This window comes from Chiloscyllium punctatum, chromosome 1 (assembly GCF_047496795.1).
Source record: "Chiloscyllium punctatum isolate Juve2018m chromosome 1, sChiPun1.3, whole genome shotgun sequence".
NCBI lineage: Eukaryota > Metazoa > Chordata > Chondrichthyes > Orectolobiformes > Hemiscylliidae > Chiloscyllium > Chiloscyllium punctatum.
The window spans coordinates 2774225-2791137 of NC_092739.1; the positions used below are offsets into that span (position 1 = coordinate 2774225).

At 45.5% G+C, this 16913-nt stretch overlaps 6 non-coding genes across 6 annotated transcripts; all 6 read right to left on the reverse strand.

The window, feature by feature from the left end:
• Positions 1-1159: 1159 nt before the first annotated feature.
• Positions 1160-1233, reverse strand: trnai-aau (transfer RNA isoleucine (anticodon AAU)). Its single transcript has one exon. It is a non-coding gene; the product is annotated as a tRNA-Ile (tRNA).
• Positions 1234-5389: 4156 nt separating this feature from the next.
• Positions 5390-5463, reverse strand: trnai-aau (transfer RNA isoleucine (anticodon AAU)). The gene has a single exon. It is a non-coding gene; the product is annotated as a tRNA-Ile (tRNA).
• Positions 5464-7490: 2027 nt separating this feature from the next.
• On the reverse strand, positions 7491-7564 carry trnai-aau (transfer RNA isoleucine (anticodon AAU)). Its single transcript has one exon. It is a non-coding gene; the product is annotated as a tRNA-Ile (tRNA).
• A 4155-nt stretch (positions 7565-11719) lies between these two features.
• trnai-aau (transfer RNA isoleucine (anticodon AAU)) lies at positions 11720-11793 on the reverse strand. The gene has a single exon. It is a non-coding gene; the product is annotated as a tRNA-Ile (tRNA).
• A 2027-nt stretch (positions 11794-13820) lies between these two features.
• Positions 13821-13894, reverse strand: trnai-aau (transfer RNA isoleucine (anticodon AAU)). Its single transcript has one exon. It is a non-coding gene; the product is annotated as a tRNA-Ile (tRNA).
• Positions 13895-15935: 2041 nt separating this feature from the next.
• On the reverse strand, positions 15936-16009 carry trnaf-aaa (transfer RNA phenylalanine (anticodon AAA)). Its single transcript has one exon. It is a non-coding gene; the product is annotated as a tRNA-Phe (tRNA).
• Between the last annotated feature and the right edge of the window lie 904 nt (positions 16010-16913).

Consider the following 16913-nt stretch of genomic DNA (forward strand, 5'->3'; position numbering starts at 1 on the left):
CTGGTGATGGATGGTATAATTCCAATACTGTTAAGGAATCTGGGCGTGTACTTGAATAGGAAGGGTTGAGAGAGAAATGGGTCAAGTGCATGCAATCGCGGCTGGATGAGTTGAGGATATCTGTTCGGAATGGACGAGTGCGACCGAAGACTGTGTTTTCAGTGCTGTCCACATCTATTGGCTCTATGATAGTGCAGGTGAAATGATAAAAAAGATGAATAAAAAAAAGAAGTAAAATTGTCTGAAGTTGTTGAATTCAAACAACTTCAGGTAATTTTATTTCAATTATTTTATTTATCTTTTTTAGTTGTGTTTTTTTTTCACTGTTCTGTACCTCTTATTTCTTGACTGTCTCTCTTTCTCTCGCTCCCCACTCTCTCAATACCTTTTTGCTCTCCTCTTCCCGCTTTGCTACCCTTCTCCCCTGTTTTCCATTTTGTCTCTGCTTCACCCATCCCTCACATATTTTGTCACATAGCGCTGGCTTGAGCCTGGGTCATTCACGCCTCTTAATCTCCCTTTAATCTCTCCATGCACTGTCATTATCACCTTTGCATCTGGAGCCTTGACTCACCTTCTCTCAGCGTGGTGGAAATAGCTCCATAATACTCCCCCTTTGTTTTTATCTTTATCTTTAATCAGTTAGACTCGAAACGTCAGCTCTTTTCTCTCCTTGCAGATGGTGCCAGACCTGCTGAGATTTTCCAGCATTTTCTCTTTTGGTTTCAGATTCCAGCATCCTCAGTAATTTGCTTTTATTAATGGCTCTGTGATATTGCTGGTGATATGATAACTCCAGTGTCGATGCATGAGAGGTGAGCAAGCGAACGAATTGCCTCTGGAAGTCGTGTGACGAGTATTAACAGAGATCCAGGAAAATAACACGAACGAATCTTTGATTGAATGGAAGCATGAACTCTGGTTCCCCTCCGAGACTGTGCCAGGTCTGCCTTTTTCCTGCACATATTTCATGTTTTGCATTTGTTGGCGAAAACAACTGAGACTGGTTGTTTTGCTGCCGACAACATCCACCAGTCATCACTTGTACGGCGATCAAGTCGTGCGTCTATCCCTGTCAAATGTTTTATTGCGCAGGTGGCGCTTCCGGCTTTGTGGAGCACGTCGCTTGGAAACACAACAACCACACAAGCGCTGCGTGTGGTCAGTGTGGGGATCGAACCCACGACCTTGGCGTTATTAGCACCACGCTCTAACCAGCTGAGCTAACCGACCAACGCTGGCGGCTTGGCGAAAGCAAATGCCTATATTGCCGGTGCCCACAACCACGGCTGCTCTGCATTTTCTGCTTCTCATCGATCGCACGATAGTCTGAAGTATTTCCTTTCGTTGCAAAGCTTTTCAACATAAAAAAACATTTACTTTTCCGAACGCGCATACTCGAGTTAACCATTTGCTCTGATATCTAAAATTAAGCACAATGTCCGGACGCATGCAATTTCAATCGCAACGCCACCAGCTCAGCTGCAGCTTCTCACGTTGACAAATTTCGTCTGGAGAACCGTACCTTCAAGGATCGCTCACTGTTCTTCTGGATACTCACAGACCTTTGGAGTCAGGGTTATGTGCTGCTGATTAACTGCTACGAACCTTATGCCAAATGCATTGGAATTGTAATCTATCAGTGAGGTTCTTTCTGCTCCCGAACGACGCAGTTGCTTTGGTGTCAGCAACAGCTCAGAAGTCAATTGCACGTTTTGCTCAATGACTCATGTTGCTTATGCAATCTTCGTTTGACAGCAAGTTATCAGGCCTTCCTGCAGAGTTTGTCAGCGACAGGTCAGCTGCTAAAACGATTGCTTCAGACAGCATGCTACACCCTACATTTGAAAATGGAAAAGGTGCAAACGTTTACAGGCTGAACACTCGCTCACTATTTCGCCTGGCGCGTCAGAGGCTGGGAGCTGATCTTACGGAGGTTTTTCAATCATGAGGGGGATGAATCGGGTAAATAGACAAGTTCCTTTCGCTCAGGTGGGGCATTTCAGAACTAGAGGGTATAAATCTGGTGTGGGAGGGTGAGAATTCGAAAGGCAGTGAGGGGCAACGGCTGCACGCAGAGGGTGGTGCGTTTCTGGAATAACTTACCAGACCAGCTGGTGATGGATGGTATAATTCCAATACTGTTAAGGAATCTGGGCGTGTACTTGAATAGGAAGGGTTGAGAGAGAAATGGGTCAAGTGCATGCAATCGCGGCTGGATGAGTTGAGGATATCTGTTCGGAATGGACGAGTGCGACCGAAGACTGTGTTTTCAGTGCTGTCCACATCTAATGGCTCTATGATAGTGCAGGTGAAATGATAAAAAAGATGAATAAAAAAAAGAAGTAGAATTGTCTGAAGTTGTTGAATTCAAACAACTTCAGGTAATTTTATTTCAATTATTTTATTTATCTTTTTTAGTTGTGTTTTTTTTTTCACTGTTCTGTACCTCTTATTTCTTGACTGTCTCTCTTTCTCTCGCTCCCCACTCTCTCAATACCTTTTTCCTCTCCTCTTCCCGCTTTGCTACCCTTCTCCCCTGTTTTCCATTTTGTCTCTGCTTCACCCATCCCTCACATATTTTGTCACATAGCGCTGGCTTGAGCCTGGGTCATTCACGCCTCTTAATCTCCCTTTAATCTCTCCATGCACTGTCATTATCACCTTTGCATCTGGAGCCTTGACTCACCTTCTCTCAGCGTGGTGGAAATAGCTCCATAAGACTCCCCCTTTGTTTTTATCTTTATCTTTAATCAGTTAGACTCGAAACGTCAGCTCTTTTCTCTCCTTGCAGATGGTGCCAGACCTGCTGAGATTTTCCAGCATTTTCTCTTTTGGTTTCAGATTCCAGCATCCTCAGTAATTTGCTTTTATTAATGGCTCTGTGATATTGCTGGTGATATGATAACTCCAGTGTCGATGCATGAGAGGTGAGCAAGCGAACGAATTGCCTCTGGAAGTCGTGTGACGAGTATTAACAGAGATCCAGGAAAATAACACGAACGAATCTTTGATTGAATGGAAGCATGAACTCTGGTTCCCCTCCGAGACTGTGCCAGGTCTGCCTTTTTCCTGCACATATTTCATGTTTTGCATTTGTTGGCGAAAGCAACTGAGACTGGTTGTTTTGCTGCCGACAACATCCACCAGTCATCACTTGCACGGCGATCAAGTCGTGCGTCTATCCCTGTCAAATGTTTTATTGCGCAGGTGGCGCTTCCGGCTTTGTGGAGCACGTCGCTTGGAAACACAGCAACCACACAAGCGCTGCGTGTGGTCAGTGTGGGGATCGAACCCACGACCTGGGCGTTATTAGCACCACGCTCTAACCAACAGAGCTAACCGACCAACGCTGGCGACATGGCGAAAGCAAATGCCTATATTGCCGGTGCCCACAACCACGGCTGCTCTGCATTTTCTGCTTCTCATCGATCGCACGATAGTCTGAAGTATTTCCTTTCGTTGCAAAGCTTTTCAACATAAAAAAACATTTACTTTTCCGAACGCGCATACTCGAGTTAACCATTTGCTCTGATATCTAAAATTAAGCACAATGTCCGGACGCATGCAATTTCAATCGCAACGCCACCAGCTCAGCTGCAGCTTCTCACGTTGACAAATTTCGTCTGGAGAACCGTACCTTCAAGGATCGCTCACTGTTCTTCTGGATACTCACAGACCTTTGGAGTCAGGGTTATGTGCTGCTGATTAACTGCTACGAACCTTATGCCAAATGCATTGGAATTGTAATCTATCAGTGAGGTTCTTTCTGCTCCCGAACGACGCAGTTGCTTTGGTGTCAGCAACAGCTCAGAAGTCAATTGCACGTTTTGCTCAATGACTCATGTTGCTTATGCAATCTTCGTTTGACAGCAAGTTATCAGGCCTTCCTGCAGAGTTTGTCAGCGACAGGTCAGCTGCTAAAACGATTGCTTCAGACAGCATGCTACACCCTACATTTGAAAATGGAAAAGGTGCAAACGTTTACAGGCTGAACACTCGCTCACTATTTCGCCTGGCGCGTCAGAGGCTGGGAGCTGATCTTACGGAGGTTTTTCAATCATGAGGGGGATGAATCGGGTAAATAGACAAGTTCCTTTCGCTCAGGTGGGGCATTTCAGAACTAGAGGGTATAAATCTGGTGTGGGAGGGTGAGAATTCGAAAGGCAGTGAGGGGCAACGGCTGCACGCAGAGGGTGGTGCGTTTCTGGAATAACTTACCAGACCAGCTGGTGATGGATGGTATAATTCCAATACTGTTAAGGAATCTGGGCGTGTACTTGAATAGGAAGGGTTGAGAGAGAAATGGGTCAAGTGCATGCAATCGCGGCTGGATGAGTTGAGGATATCTGTTCGGAATGGACGAGTGCGACCGAAGACTGTGTTTTCAGTGCTGTCCACATCTAATGGCTCTATGATAGTGCAGGTGAAATGATAAAAAAGATGAATAAAAAAAAGAAGTAGAATTGTCTGAAGTTGTTGAATTCAAACAACTTCAGGTAATTTTATTTCAATTATTTTATTTATCTTTTTTAGTTGTGTTTTTTTTTTCACTGTTCTGTACCTCTTATTTCTTGACTGTCTCTCTTTCTCTCGCTCCCCACTCTCTCAATACCTTTTTCCTCTCCTCTTCCCGCTTTGCTACCCTTCTCCCCTGTTTTCCATTTTGTCTCTGCTTCACCCATCCCTCACATATTTTGTCACATAGCGCTGGCTTGAGCCTGGGTCATTCACGCCTCTTAATCTCCCTTTAATCTCTCCATGCACTGTCATTATCACCTTTGCATCTGGAGCCTTGACTCACCTTCTCTCAGCGTGGTGGAAATAGCTCCATAATACTCCCCCTTTGTTTTTATCTTTATCTTTAATCAGTTAGACTCGAAACGTCAGCTCTTTTCTCTCCTTGCAGATGGTGCCAGACCTGCAGAGATTTTCCAGCATTTTCTCTTTTGGTTTCAGATTCCAGCAACCTCAGTAATTTGCTTTTATTAATGGCTCTGTGATATTGCTGGTGATATGATAACTCCAGTGTCGATGCATGAGAGGTGAGCAAGCGAACGAATTGCCTCTGGAAGTCGTGTGACGAGTATTAACAGAGATCCAGGAAAATAACACGAACGAATCTTTGATTGAATGGAAGCATGAACTCTGGTTCCCCTCCGAGACTGTGCCAGGTCTGCCTTTTTCCTGCACATATTTCATGTTTTGCATTTGTTGGCGAAAACAACTGAGACTGGTTGTTTTGCTGCCGACAACATCCACCAGTCATCACCTGTACGGCGATCAAGTCGTGCGTCTATCGCGGTCAAATGTTTTATTGCGCAGGTGGCGCTTCCGGCTTTGTGGAGCACGTCGCTTGGAAACACAGCAACCACACAAGCGCTGCGTGTGGTCAGTGTGGGGATCGAACCCACGACCTTGGCGTTATTAGCACCACGCTCTAACCAGCTGAGCTAACCGACCAACGCTGGCGGCTTGGCGAAAGCAAATGCCTATATTGCCGGTGCCCACAACCACGGCTGCTCTGCATTTTCTGCTTCTCATCGATCGCACGATAGTCTGAAGTATTTCCTTTCGTTGCAAAGCTTTTCAACATAAAAAAACATTTACTTTTCCGAACGCGCATACTCGAGTTAACCATTTGCTCTGATATCTAAAATTAAGCACAATGTCCGGACGCATGCAATTTCAATCGCAACGCCACCAGCTCAGCTGCAGCTTCTCACGTTGACAAATTTCGTCTGGAGAACCGTACCTTCAAGGATCGCTCACTGTTCTTCTGGATACTCACAGACCTTTGGAGTCAGGGTTATGTGCTGCTGATTAACTGCTACGAACCTTATGCCAAATGCATTGGAATTGTAATCTATCAGTGAGGTTCTTTCTGCTCCCGAACGACGCAGTTGCTTTGGTGTCAGCAACAGCTCAGAAGTCAATTGCACGTTTTGCTCAATGACTCATGTTGCTTATGCAATCTTCGTTTGACAGCAAGTTATCAGGCCTTCCTGCAGAGTTTGTCAGCGACAGGTCAGCTGCTAAAACGATTGCTTCAGACAGCATGCTACACCCTACATTTGAAAATGGAAAAGGTGCAAACGTTTACAGGCTGAACACTCGCTCACTATTTCGCCTGGCGCGTCAGAGGCTGGGAGCTGATCTTACGGAGGTTTTTCAATCATGAGGGGGATGAATCGGGTAAATAGACAAGTTCCTTTCGCTCAGGTGGGGCATTTCAGAACTAGAGGGTATAAATCTGGTGTGGGAGGGTGAGAATTCGAAAGGCAGTGAGGGGCAACGGCTGCACGCAGAGGGTGGTGCGTTTCTGGAATAACTTACCAGACCAGCTGGTGATGGATGGTATAATTCCAATACTGTTAAGGAATCTGGGCGTGTACTTGAATAGGAAGGGTTGAGAGAGAAATGGGTCAAGTGCATGCAATCGCGGCTGGATCAGTTGAGGATATCTGTTCGGAATGGACGAGTGCGACCGAAGACTGTGTTTTCAGTGCTGTCCACATCTAATGGCTCTATGATAGTGCAGGTGAAATGATAAAAAAGATGAATAAAAAAAAGAAGTAGAATTGTCTGAAGTTGTTGAATTCAAACAACTTCTGGTAATTTTATTTCAATTATTTTATTTATCTTTTTTAGTTGTGTTTTTTTTTTCACTGTTCTGTACCTCTTATTTCTTGACTGTCTCTCTTTCTCTCGCTCCCCACTCTCTCAATACCTTTTTGCTCTCCTCTTCCCGCTTTGCTACCCTTCTCCCCTGTTTTCCATTTTGTCTCTGCTTCACCCATCCCTCACATATTTTGTCACATAGCGCTGGCTTGAGCCTGGGTCATTCACGCCTCTTAATCTCCCTTTAATCTCTCCATGCACTGTCATTATCACCTTTGCATCTGGAGCCTTGACTCACCTTCTCTCAGCGTGGTGGAAATAGCTCCATAATACTCCCCCTTTGTTTTTATCTTTATCTTTAATCAGTTAGACTCGAAACGTCAGCTCTTTTCTCTCCTTGCAGATGGTGCCAGACCTGCTGAGATTTTCCAGCATTTTCTCTTTTGGTTTCAGATTCCAGCATCCTCAGTAATTTGCTTTTATTAATGGCTCTGTGATATTGCTGGTGATATGATAACTCCAGTGTCGATGCATGAGAGGTGAGCAAGCGAACGAATTGCCTCTGGAAGTCGTGTGACGAGTATTAACAGAGATCCAGGAAAATAACACGAACGAATCTTTGATTGAATGGAAGCATGAACTCTGGTTCCCCTCCGAGACTGTGCCAGGTCTGCCTTTTTCCTGCACATATTTCATGTTTTGCATTTGTTGGCGAAAACAACTGAGACTGGTTGTTTTGCTGCCGACAACATCCACCAGTCATCACTTGTACGGCGATCAAGTCGTGCGTCTATCCCGGTCAAATGTTTTATTGCGCAGGTGGCGCTTCCGGCTTTGTGGAGCACGTCGCAGGAAACACAGCAACAGTGTGGTCAGTGTGGGGATCGAACCCACGACCTTGGCGTTATTAGCACCACGCTCTAACCAGCTGAGCTAACCGACCAACGCTGGCGGCTTGGCGAAAGCAAATGCCTATATTGCCGGTGCCCACAACCACGGCTGCTCTGCATTTTCTGCTTCTCATCGATCGCATGATAGTCTGAAGTATTTCCTTTCGTTGCAAAGCTTTTCAACATAAAAAAACATTTACTTTTCCGAACGCGCATACTCGAGTTAACCATTTGCTCTGATATCTAAAATTAAGCACAATGTCCGGACGCATGCAATTTCAATCGCAACGCCACCAGCTCAGCTGCAGCTTCTCACGTTGACAAATTTCGTCTGGAGAACCGTACCTTCAAGGATCGCTCACTGTTCTTCTGGATACTCACAGACCTTTGGAGTCAGGGTTATGTGCTGCTGATTAACTGCTACGAACCTTATGCCAAATGCATTGGAATTGTAATCTATCAGTGAGGTTCTTTCTGCTCCCGAACGACGCAGTTGCTTTGGTGTCAGCAACAGCTCAGAAGTCAATTGCACGTTTTGCTCAATGACTCATGTTGCTTATGCAATCTTCGTTTGACAGCAAGTTATCAGGCCTTCCTGCAGAGTTTGTCAGCGACAGGTCAGCTGCTAAAACGATTGCTTCAGACAGCATGCTACACCCTACATTTGAAAATGGAAAAGGTGCAAACGTTTACAGGCTGAACACTCGCTCACTATTTCGCCTGGCGCGTCAGAGGCTGGGAGCTGATCTTACGGAGGTTTTTCAATCATGAGGGGGATGAATCGGGTAAATAGACAAGTTCCTTTCGCTCAGGTGGGGCATTTCAGAACTAGAGGGTATAAATCTGGTGTGGGAGGGTGAGAATTCGAAAGGCAGTGAGGGGCAACGGCTGCACGCAGAGGGTGGTGCGTTTCTGGAATAACTTACCAGACCAGCTGGTGATGGATGGTATAATTCCAATACTGTTAAGGAATCTGGGCGTGTACTTGAATAGGAAGGGTTGAGAGAGAAATGGGTCAAGTGCATGCAATCGCGGCTGGATCAGTTGAGGATATCTGTTCGGAATGGACGAGTGCGACCGAAGACTGTGTTTTCAGTGCTGTCCACATCTAATGGCTCTATGATAGTGCAGGTGAAATGATAAAAAAGATGAATAAAAAAAAGAAGTAGAATTGTCTGAAGTTGTTGAATTCAAACAAATTCAGGTAATTTTATTTCAATTATTTTATTTATCTTTTTTAGTTGTGTTTTTTTTTTCACTGTTCTGTACCTCTTATTTCTTGACTGTCTCTCTTTCTCTCGCTCCCCACTCTCTCAATACCTTTTTGCTCTCCTCTTCCCGCTTTGCTACCCTTCTCCCCTGTTTTCCATTTTGTCTCTGCTTCACCCATCCCTCACATATTTTGTCACATAGCGCTGGCTTGAGCCTGGGTCATTCACGCCTCTTAATCTCCCTTTAATCTCTCCATGCACTGTCATTATCACCTTTGCATCTGGAGCCTTGACTCACCTTCTCTCAGCGTGGTGGAAATAGCTCCATAATACTCCCCCTTTGTTTTTATCTTTATCTTTAATCAGTTAGACTCGAAACGTCAGCTCTTTTCTCTCCTTGCAGATGGTGCCAGACCTGCTGAGATTTTCCAGCATTTTCTCTTTTGGTTTCAGATTCCAGCATCCTCAGTAATTTGCTTTTATTAATGGCTCTGTGATATTGCTGGTGATATGATAACTCCAGTGTCGATGCATGAGAGGTGAGCAAGCGAACGAATTGCCTCTGGAAGTCGTGTGACGAGTATTAACAGAGATCCAGGAAAATAACACGAACGAATCTTTGATTGAATGGAAGCATGAACTCTGGTTCCCCTCCGAGACTGTGCCAGGTCTGCCTTTTTCCTGCACATATTTCATGTTTTGCGTTTGTTGGCGAAAACAACTGAGACTGGTTGTTTTGCTGCCGACAACATCCACCAGTCATCACTTGTACGGCGATCAAGTCGTGCGTCTATCCCGGTCAAATGTTTTATTGCGCAGGTGGCGCTTCCGGCTTTGTGGAGCACGTCGCTTGGAAACACAGCAACCACACAAGCGCTGCGTGTGGTCAGTGTGGGGATCGAACCCACGACCTTGGCGCTATTAGCACCACGCTCTAACCAGCTGTGCTAACCGACGAACGCTGGCGGCTTGGCGAAAGCAAATGCCTATATTGCCGGTGCCCACAACCACGGCTGCTCTGCATTTTCTGCTTCTCATCGATCGCACGATAGTCTGAAGTATTTCCTTTCGTTGCAAAGCTTTTCAACATAAAAAAACATTTACTTTTCCGAACGCGCATACTCGAGTTAACCATTTGCTCTGATATCTAAAATTAAGCACAATGTCCGGACGCATGCAATTTCAATCGCAACGCCACCAGCTCAGCTGCAGCTTCTCACGTTGACAAATTTCGTCTGGAGAACCGTACCTTCAAGGATCGCTCACTGTTCTTCTGGATACTCACAGACCTTTGGAGTCAGGGTTATGTGCTGCTGATTAACTGCTACGAACCTTATGCCAAATGCATTGGAATTGTAATCTATCAGTGAGGTTCTTTCTGCTCCCGAACGACGCAGTTGCTTTGGTGTCAGCAACAGCTCAGAAGTCAATTGCACGTTTTGCTCAATGACTCATGTTGCTTATGCAATCTTCGTTTGACAGCAAGTTATCAGGCCTTCCTGCAGAGTTTGTCAGCGACAGGTCAGCTGCTAAAACGATTGCTTCAGACAGCATGCTACACCCTACATTTGAAAATGGAAAAGGTGCAAACGTTTACAGGCTGAACACTCGCTCACTATTTCGCCTGGCGCGTCAGAGGCTGGGAGCTGATCTTACGGAGGTTTTTCAATCATGAGGGGGATGAATCGGGTAAATAGACAAGTTCCTTTCGCTCAGGTGGGGCATTTCAGAACTAGAGGGTATAAATCTGGTGTGGGAGGGTGAGAATTCGAAAGGCAGTGAGGGGCAACGGCTGCACGCAGAGGGTGGTGCGTTTCTGGAATAACTTACCAGACCAGCTGGTGATGGATGGTATAATTCCAATACTGTTAAGGAATCTGGGCGTGTACTTGAATAGGAAGGGTTGAGAGAGAAATGGGTCAAGTGCATGCAATCGCGGCTGGATCAGTTGAGGATATCTGTTCGGAATGGACGAGTGCGACCGAAGACTGTGTTTTCAGTGCTGTCCACATCTAATGGCTGTATGATAGTGCAGGTGAAATGATAAAAACGATGAATAAAAAAAAGAAGTAGAATTGTCTGAAGTTGTTGAATTCAAACAACTTCAGGTAATTTTATTTCAATTATTTTATTTATCTTTTTTAGTTGTGTTTTTTTTTCACTGTTCTGTACCTCTTATTTCTTGACTGTCTCTCTTTCTCTCGCTCCCCACTCTCTCAATACCTTTTTGCTCTCCTCTTCCCGCTTTGCTACCCTTCTCCCCTGTTTTCCATTTTGTCTCTGCTTCACCCATCCCTCACATATTTTGTCACATAGCGCTGGCTTGAGCCTGGGTCATTCACGCCTCTTAATCTCCCTTTAATCTCTCCATGCACTGTCATTATCACCTTTGCATCTGGAGCCTTGACTCACCTTCTCTCAGCGTGGTGGAAATAGCTCCATAATACTCCCCCTTTGTTTTTATCTTTATCTTTAATCAGTTAGACTCGAAACGTCAGCTCTTTTCTCTCCTTGCAGATGGTGCCAGACCTGCTGAGATTTTCCAGCATTTTCTCTTTTGGTTTCAGATTCCAGCATCCGCAGTAATTTGCTTTTATTAATGGCTCTGTGATATTGCTGGTGATATGATAACTCCAGTGTCGATGCATGAGAGGTGAGCAAGCGAACGAATTGCCTCTGGAAGTCGTGTGACGAGTATTAACAGAGATCCAGGAAAATAACACGAACGAATCTTTGATTGAATTGAAGCATGAACTCTGGTTCCCCTCCGAGACTGTGCCAGGTCTGCCTTTTTCCTGCACATATTTCATGTTTTGCATTTGTTGGCGAAAACAACAGAGACTGGTTGTTTTGCTGCCGACAACATCCACCAGTCATCACTTGTACGGCGATCAAGTCGTGCGTCTATCCCTGTCAAATGTTTTATTGCGCAGGTGGCGCTTCCGGCTTGGTGGAGCACGTCGCTTGGAAACACAGCAACCACACAAGCGCTGCGTGTGGTCAGTGTGGGGATCGAACCCACGACCTTGGCGTTATTAGCACCACGCTCTAACCAGCTGAGCTAACCGACCAACGCTGGCGGCTTGGCGAAAGCAAATGCCTATATTGCCGGTGCCCACAACCACGGCTGCTCTGCATTTTCTGCTTCTCATCGATCGCACGATAGTCTGAAGTATTTCCTTTCGTTGCAAAGCTTTTCAACATAAAAAAACATTTACTTTTCCGAACGCGCATACTCGAGTTAACCATTTGCTCTGATATCTAAAATTAAGCACAATGTCCGGACGCATGCAATTTCAATCGCAACGCCACCAGCTCAGCTGCAGCTTCTCACGTTGACAAATTTCGTCTGGAGAACCGTACCTTCAAGGATCGCTCACTGTTCTTCTGGATACTCACAGACCTTTGGAGTCAGGGTTATGTGCTGCTGATTAACTGCTACGAACCTTATGCCAAATGCATTGGAATTGTAATCTATCAGTGAGGTTCTTTCTGCTCCCGAACGACGCAGTTGCTTTGGTGTCAGCAACAGCTCAGAAGTCAATTGCACGTTTTGCTCAATGACTCATGTTGCTTATGCAATCTTTGTTTGACAGCAAGTTATCAGGCCTTCCTGCAGAGTTGGTCAGCGACAGGTCAGCTGCTAAAACGATTGCTTCAGACAGCATGCTACACCCTACATTTGAAAATGGAAAAGGTGCAAACGTTTACAGGCTGAACACTCGCTCACTATTTCGCCTGGCGCGTCAGAGGCTGGGAGCTGATCTTACGGAGGTTTTTCAATCATGAGGGGGATGAATCGGGTAAATAGACAAGTTCCTTTCGCTCAGGTGGGGCATTTCAGAACTAGAGGGTATAAATCTGGTGTGGGAGGGTGAGAATTCGAAAGGCAGTGAGGGGCAACGGCTGCACGCAGAGGGTGGTGCGTTTCTGGAATAACTTACCAGACCAGCTGGTGATGGATGGTATAATTCCAATACTGTTAAGGAATCTGGGCGTGTACTTGAATAGGAAGGGTTGAGAGAGAAATGGGTCAAGTGCATGCAATCGCGGCTGGATGAGTTGAGGATATCTGTTCGGAATGGACGAGTGCGACCGAAGACTGTGTTTTCAGTGCTGTCCACATCTAATGGCTCTATGATAGTGCAGGTGAAATGATAAAAAAGATGAATAAAAAAAAGAAGTAGAATTGTCTGAAGTTGTTGAATTCAAACAAATTCAGGTAATTTTATTTCAATTATTTTATTTATCTTTTTTAGTTGTGTTTTTTTTTTCACTGTTCTGTACCTCTTATTTCTTGACTGTCTCTCTTTCTCTCGCTCCCCACTCTCTCAATAGCTTTTTGCTCTCCTCTTCCCGCTTTGCTACCCTTCTCCCCTGTTTTCCATTTTGTCTCTGCTTCACCCATCCCTCACATATTTTGTCACATAGCGCTGGCTTGAGCCTGGGTCATTCACGCCTCTTAATCTCCCTTTAATCTCTCCATGCACTGTCATTATCACCTTTGCATCTGGAGCCTTGACTCACCTTCTCTCAGCGTGGTGGAAATAGCTCCATAATACTCCCCCTTTGTTTTTATCTTTATCTTTAATCAGTTAGACTCGAAACGTCAGCTCTTTTCTCTCCTTGCAGATGGTGCCAGACCTGCTGAGATTTTCCAGCATTTTCTCTTTTGGTTTCAGATTCCAGCATCCTCAGTAATTTGCTTTTATTAATGGCTCTGTGATATTGCTGGTGATATGATAACTCCAGTGTCGATGCATGAGAGGTGAGCAAGCGAACGAATTGCCTCTGGAAGTCGTGTGACGAGTATTAACAGAGATCCAGGAAAATAACACGAACGAATCTTTGATTGAATGGAAGCATGAACTCTGGTTCCCCTCCGAGACTGTGCCAGGTCTGCCTTTTTCCTGCACATATTTCATGTTTTGCATTTGTTGGCGAAAACAACTGAGACTGGTTGTTTTGCTGCCGACAACATCCACCAGTCATCACTTGTACGGCGATCAAGTCGTGCGTCTATCCCTGTCAAATGTTTTATTGCGCAGGTGGCGCTTCCGGCTTTGTGGAGCACGTCGCAGGAAACACAGCTTCAGTGTGGTCAGTGTGGGGATCGAACCCACGACCTTGGCGTTATTAGCACCACGCTCTAACCAGCTGAGCTAACCGACCAACGCTGGCGGCTTGGCGAAAGCAAATGCCTATATTGCCGGTGCCCACAACCACGGCTGCTCTGCATTTTCTGCTTCTCATCGATCGCATGATAGTCTGAAGTATTTCCTTTCGTTGCAAAGCTTTTCAACATAAAAAAACATTTACTTTTCCGAACGCGCATACTCGAGTTAACCATTTGCTCTGATATCTAAAATTAAGCACAATGTCCGGACGCATGCAATTTCAATCGCAACGCCACCAGCTCAGCTGCAGCTTCTCACGTTGACAAATTTCGTCTGGAGAACCGTACCTTCAAGGATCGCTCACTGTTCTTCTGGATACTCACAGACCTTTGGAGTCAGGGTTATGTGCTGCTGATTAACTGCTACGAACCTTATGCCAAATGCATTGGAATTGTAATCTATCAGTGAGGTTCTTTCTGCTCCCGAACGACGCAGTTGCTTTGGTGTCAGCAACAGCTCAGAAGTCAATTGCACGTTTTGCTCAATGACTCATGTTGCTTATGCAATCTTCGTTTGACAGCAAGTTATCAGGCCTTCCTGCAGAGTTTGTCAGCGACAGGTCAGCTGCTAAAACGATTGCTTCAGACAGCATGCTACACCCTACATTTGAAAATGGAAAAGGTGCAAACGTTTACAGGCTGAACACTCGCTCACTATTTCGCCTGGCGCGTCAGAGGCTGGGAGCTGATCTTACGGAGGTTTTTCAATCATGAGGGGGATGAATCGGGTAAATAGACAAGTTCCTTTCGCTCAGGTGGGGCATTTCAGAACTAGAGGGTATAAATCTGGTGTGGGAGGGTGAGAATTCGAAAGGCAGTGAGGGGCAACGGCTGCACGCAGAGGGTGGTGCGTTTCTGGAATAACTTACCAGACCAGCTGGTGATGGATGGTATAATTCCAATACTGTTAAGGAATCTGGGCGTGTACTTGAATAGGAAGGGTTGAGAGAGAAATGGGTCAAGTGCATGCAATCGCGGCTGGATCAGTTGAGGATATCTGTTCGGAATGGACGAGTGCGACCGAAGACTGTGTTTTCAGTGCTGTCCACATCTAATGGCTCTATGATAGTGCAGGTGAAATGATAAAAAAGATGAATAAAAAAAAGAAGTAGAATTGTCTGAAGTTGTTGAATTCAAACAAATTCAGGTAATTTTATTTCAATTATTTTATTTATCTTTTTTAGTTGTGTTTTTTTTTTCACTGTTCTGTACCTCTTATTTCTTGACTGTCTCTCTTTCTCTCGCTCCCCACTCTCTCAATACCTTTTTGCTCTCCTCTGCCCGCTTTGCTACCCTTCTCCCCTGTTTTCCATTTTGTCTCTGCTTCACCCATCCCTCACATATTTTGTCACATAGCGCTGGCTTGAGCCTGGGTCATTCACGCCTCTTAATCTCCCTTTAATCTCTCCATGCACTGTCATTATCACCTTTGCATCTGGAGCCTTGACTCACCTTCTCTCAGCGTGGTGGAAATAGCTCCATAATACTCCCCCTTTGTTTTTATCTTTATCTTTAATCAGTTAGACTCGAAACGTCAGCTCTTTTCTCTCCTTGCAGATGGTGCCAGACCTGCTGAGATTTTCCAGCATTTTCTCTTTTGGTTTCAGATTCCAGCATCCTCAGTAATTTGCTTTTATTAATGGCTCTGTGATATTGCTGGTGATATGATAACTCCAGTGTCGATGCATGAGAGGTGAGCAAGCGAACGAATTGCCTCTGGAAGTCGTGTGACGAGTATTAACAGAGATCCAGGAAAATAACACGAACGAATCTTTGATTGAATGGAAGCATGAACTCTGGTTCCCCTCCGAGACTGTGCCAGGTCTGCCTTTTTCCTGCACATATTTCATGTTTTGCGTTTGTTGGCGAAAACAACTGAGACTGGTTGTTTTGCTGCCGACAACATCCACCAGTCATCACTTGTACGGCGATCAAGTCGTGCGTCTATCCCGGTCAAATGTTTTATTGCGCAGGTGGCGCTTCCGGCTTTGTGGAGCACGTCGCTTGGAAACACAGCAACCACACAAGCGCTGCGTGTGGTCAGTGTGGGGATCGAACCCACGACCTTGGCGCTTTTAGCACCACGCTCTAACCAGCTGTGCTAACCGACGAACGCTGGCGGCTTGGCGAAAGCAAATGCCTATATTGCCGGTGCCCACAACCACGGCTGCTCTGCATTTTCTGCTTCTCATCGATCGCACGATGGTCTGAAGTATTTCCTTTCGTTGCAAAGCTTTTCAACATAAAAAAACATTTACTTTTCCGAACGCGCATACTCGAGTTAACCATTTGCTCTGATATCTAAAATTAAGCACAATGTCCGGACGCATGCAATTTCAATCGCAACGCCACCAGCTCAGCTGCAGCTTCTCACGTTGACAAATTTCGTCTGGAGAACCGTACCTTCAAGGATCGCTCACTGTTCTTCTGGATACTCACAGACCTTTGGAGTCAGGGTTATGTGCTGCTGATTAACTGCTACGAACCTTATGCCAAATGCATTGGAATTGTAATCTATCAGTGAGGTTCTTTCTGCTCCCGAACGACGCAGTTGCTTTGGTGTCAGCAACAGCTCAGAAGTCAATTGCACGTTTTGCTCAATGACTCATGTTGCTTATGCAATCTTCGTTTGACAGCAAGTTATCAGGCCTTCCTGCAGAGTTGGTCAGCGACAGGTCAGCTGCTAAAACGATTGCTTCAGACAGCATGCTACACCCTACATTTGAAAATGGAAAAGGTGCAAACGTTTACAGGCTGAACACTCGCTCACTATTTCGCCTGGCGCGTCAGAGGCTGGGAGCTGATCTTACGGAGGTTTTTCAATCATGAGGGGGATGAATCGGGTAAATAGACAAGTTCCTTTCGCTCAGGTGGGGCATTTCAGAACTAGAGGGTATAAATCTGGTGTGGGAGGGTGAGAATTCGAAAGGCAGTGAGGGGCAACGGCTGCACGCAGAGGGTGGTGCGTTTCTGGAATAACTTACCAGACCAGCTGGTGATGGATGGTATAATTCC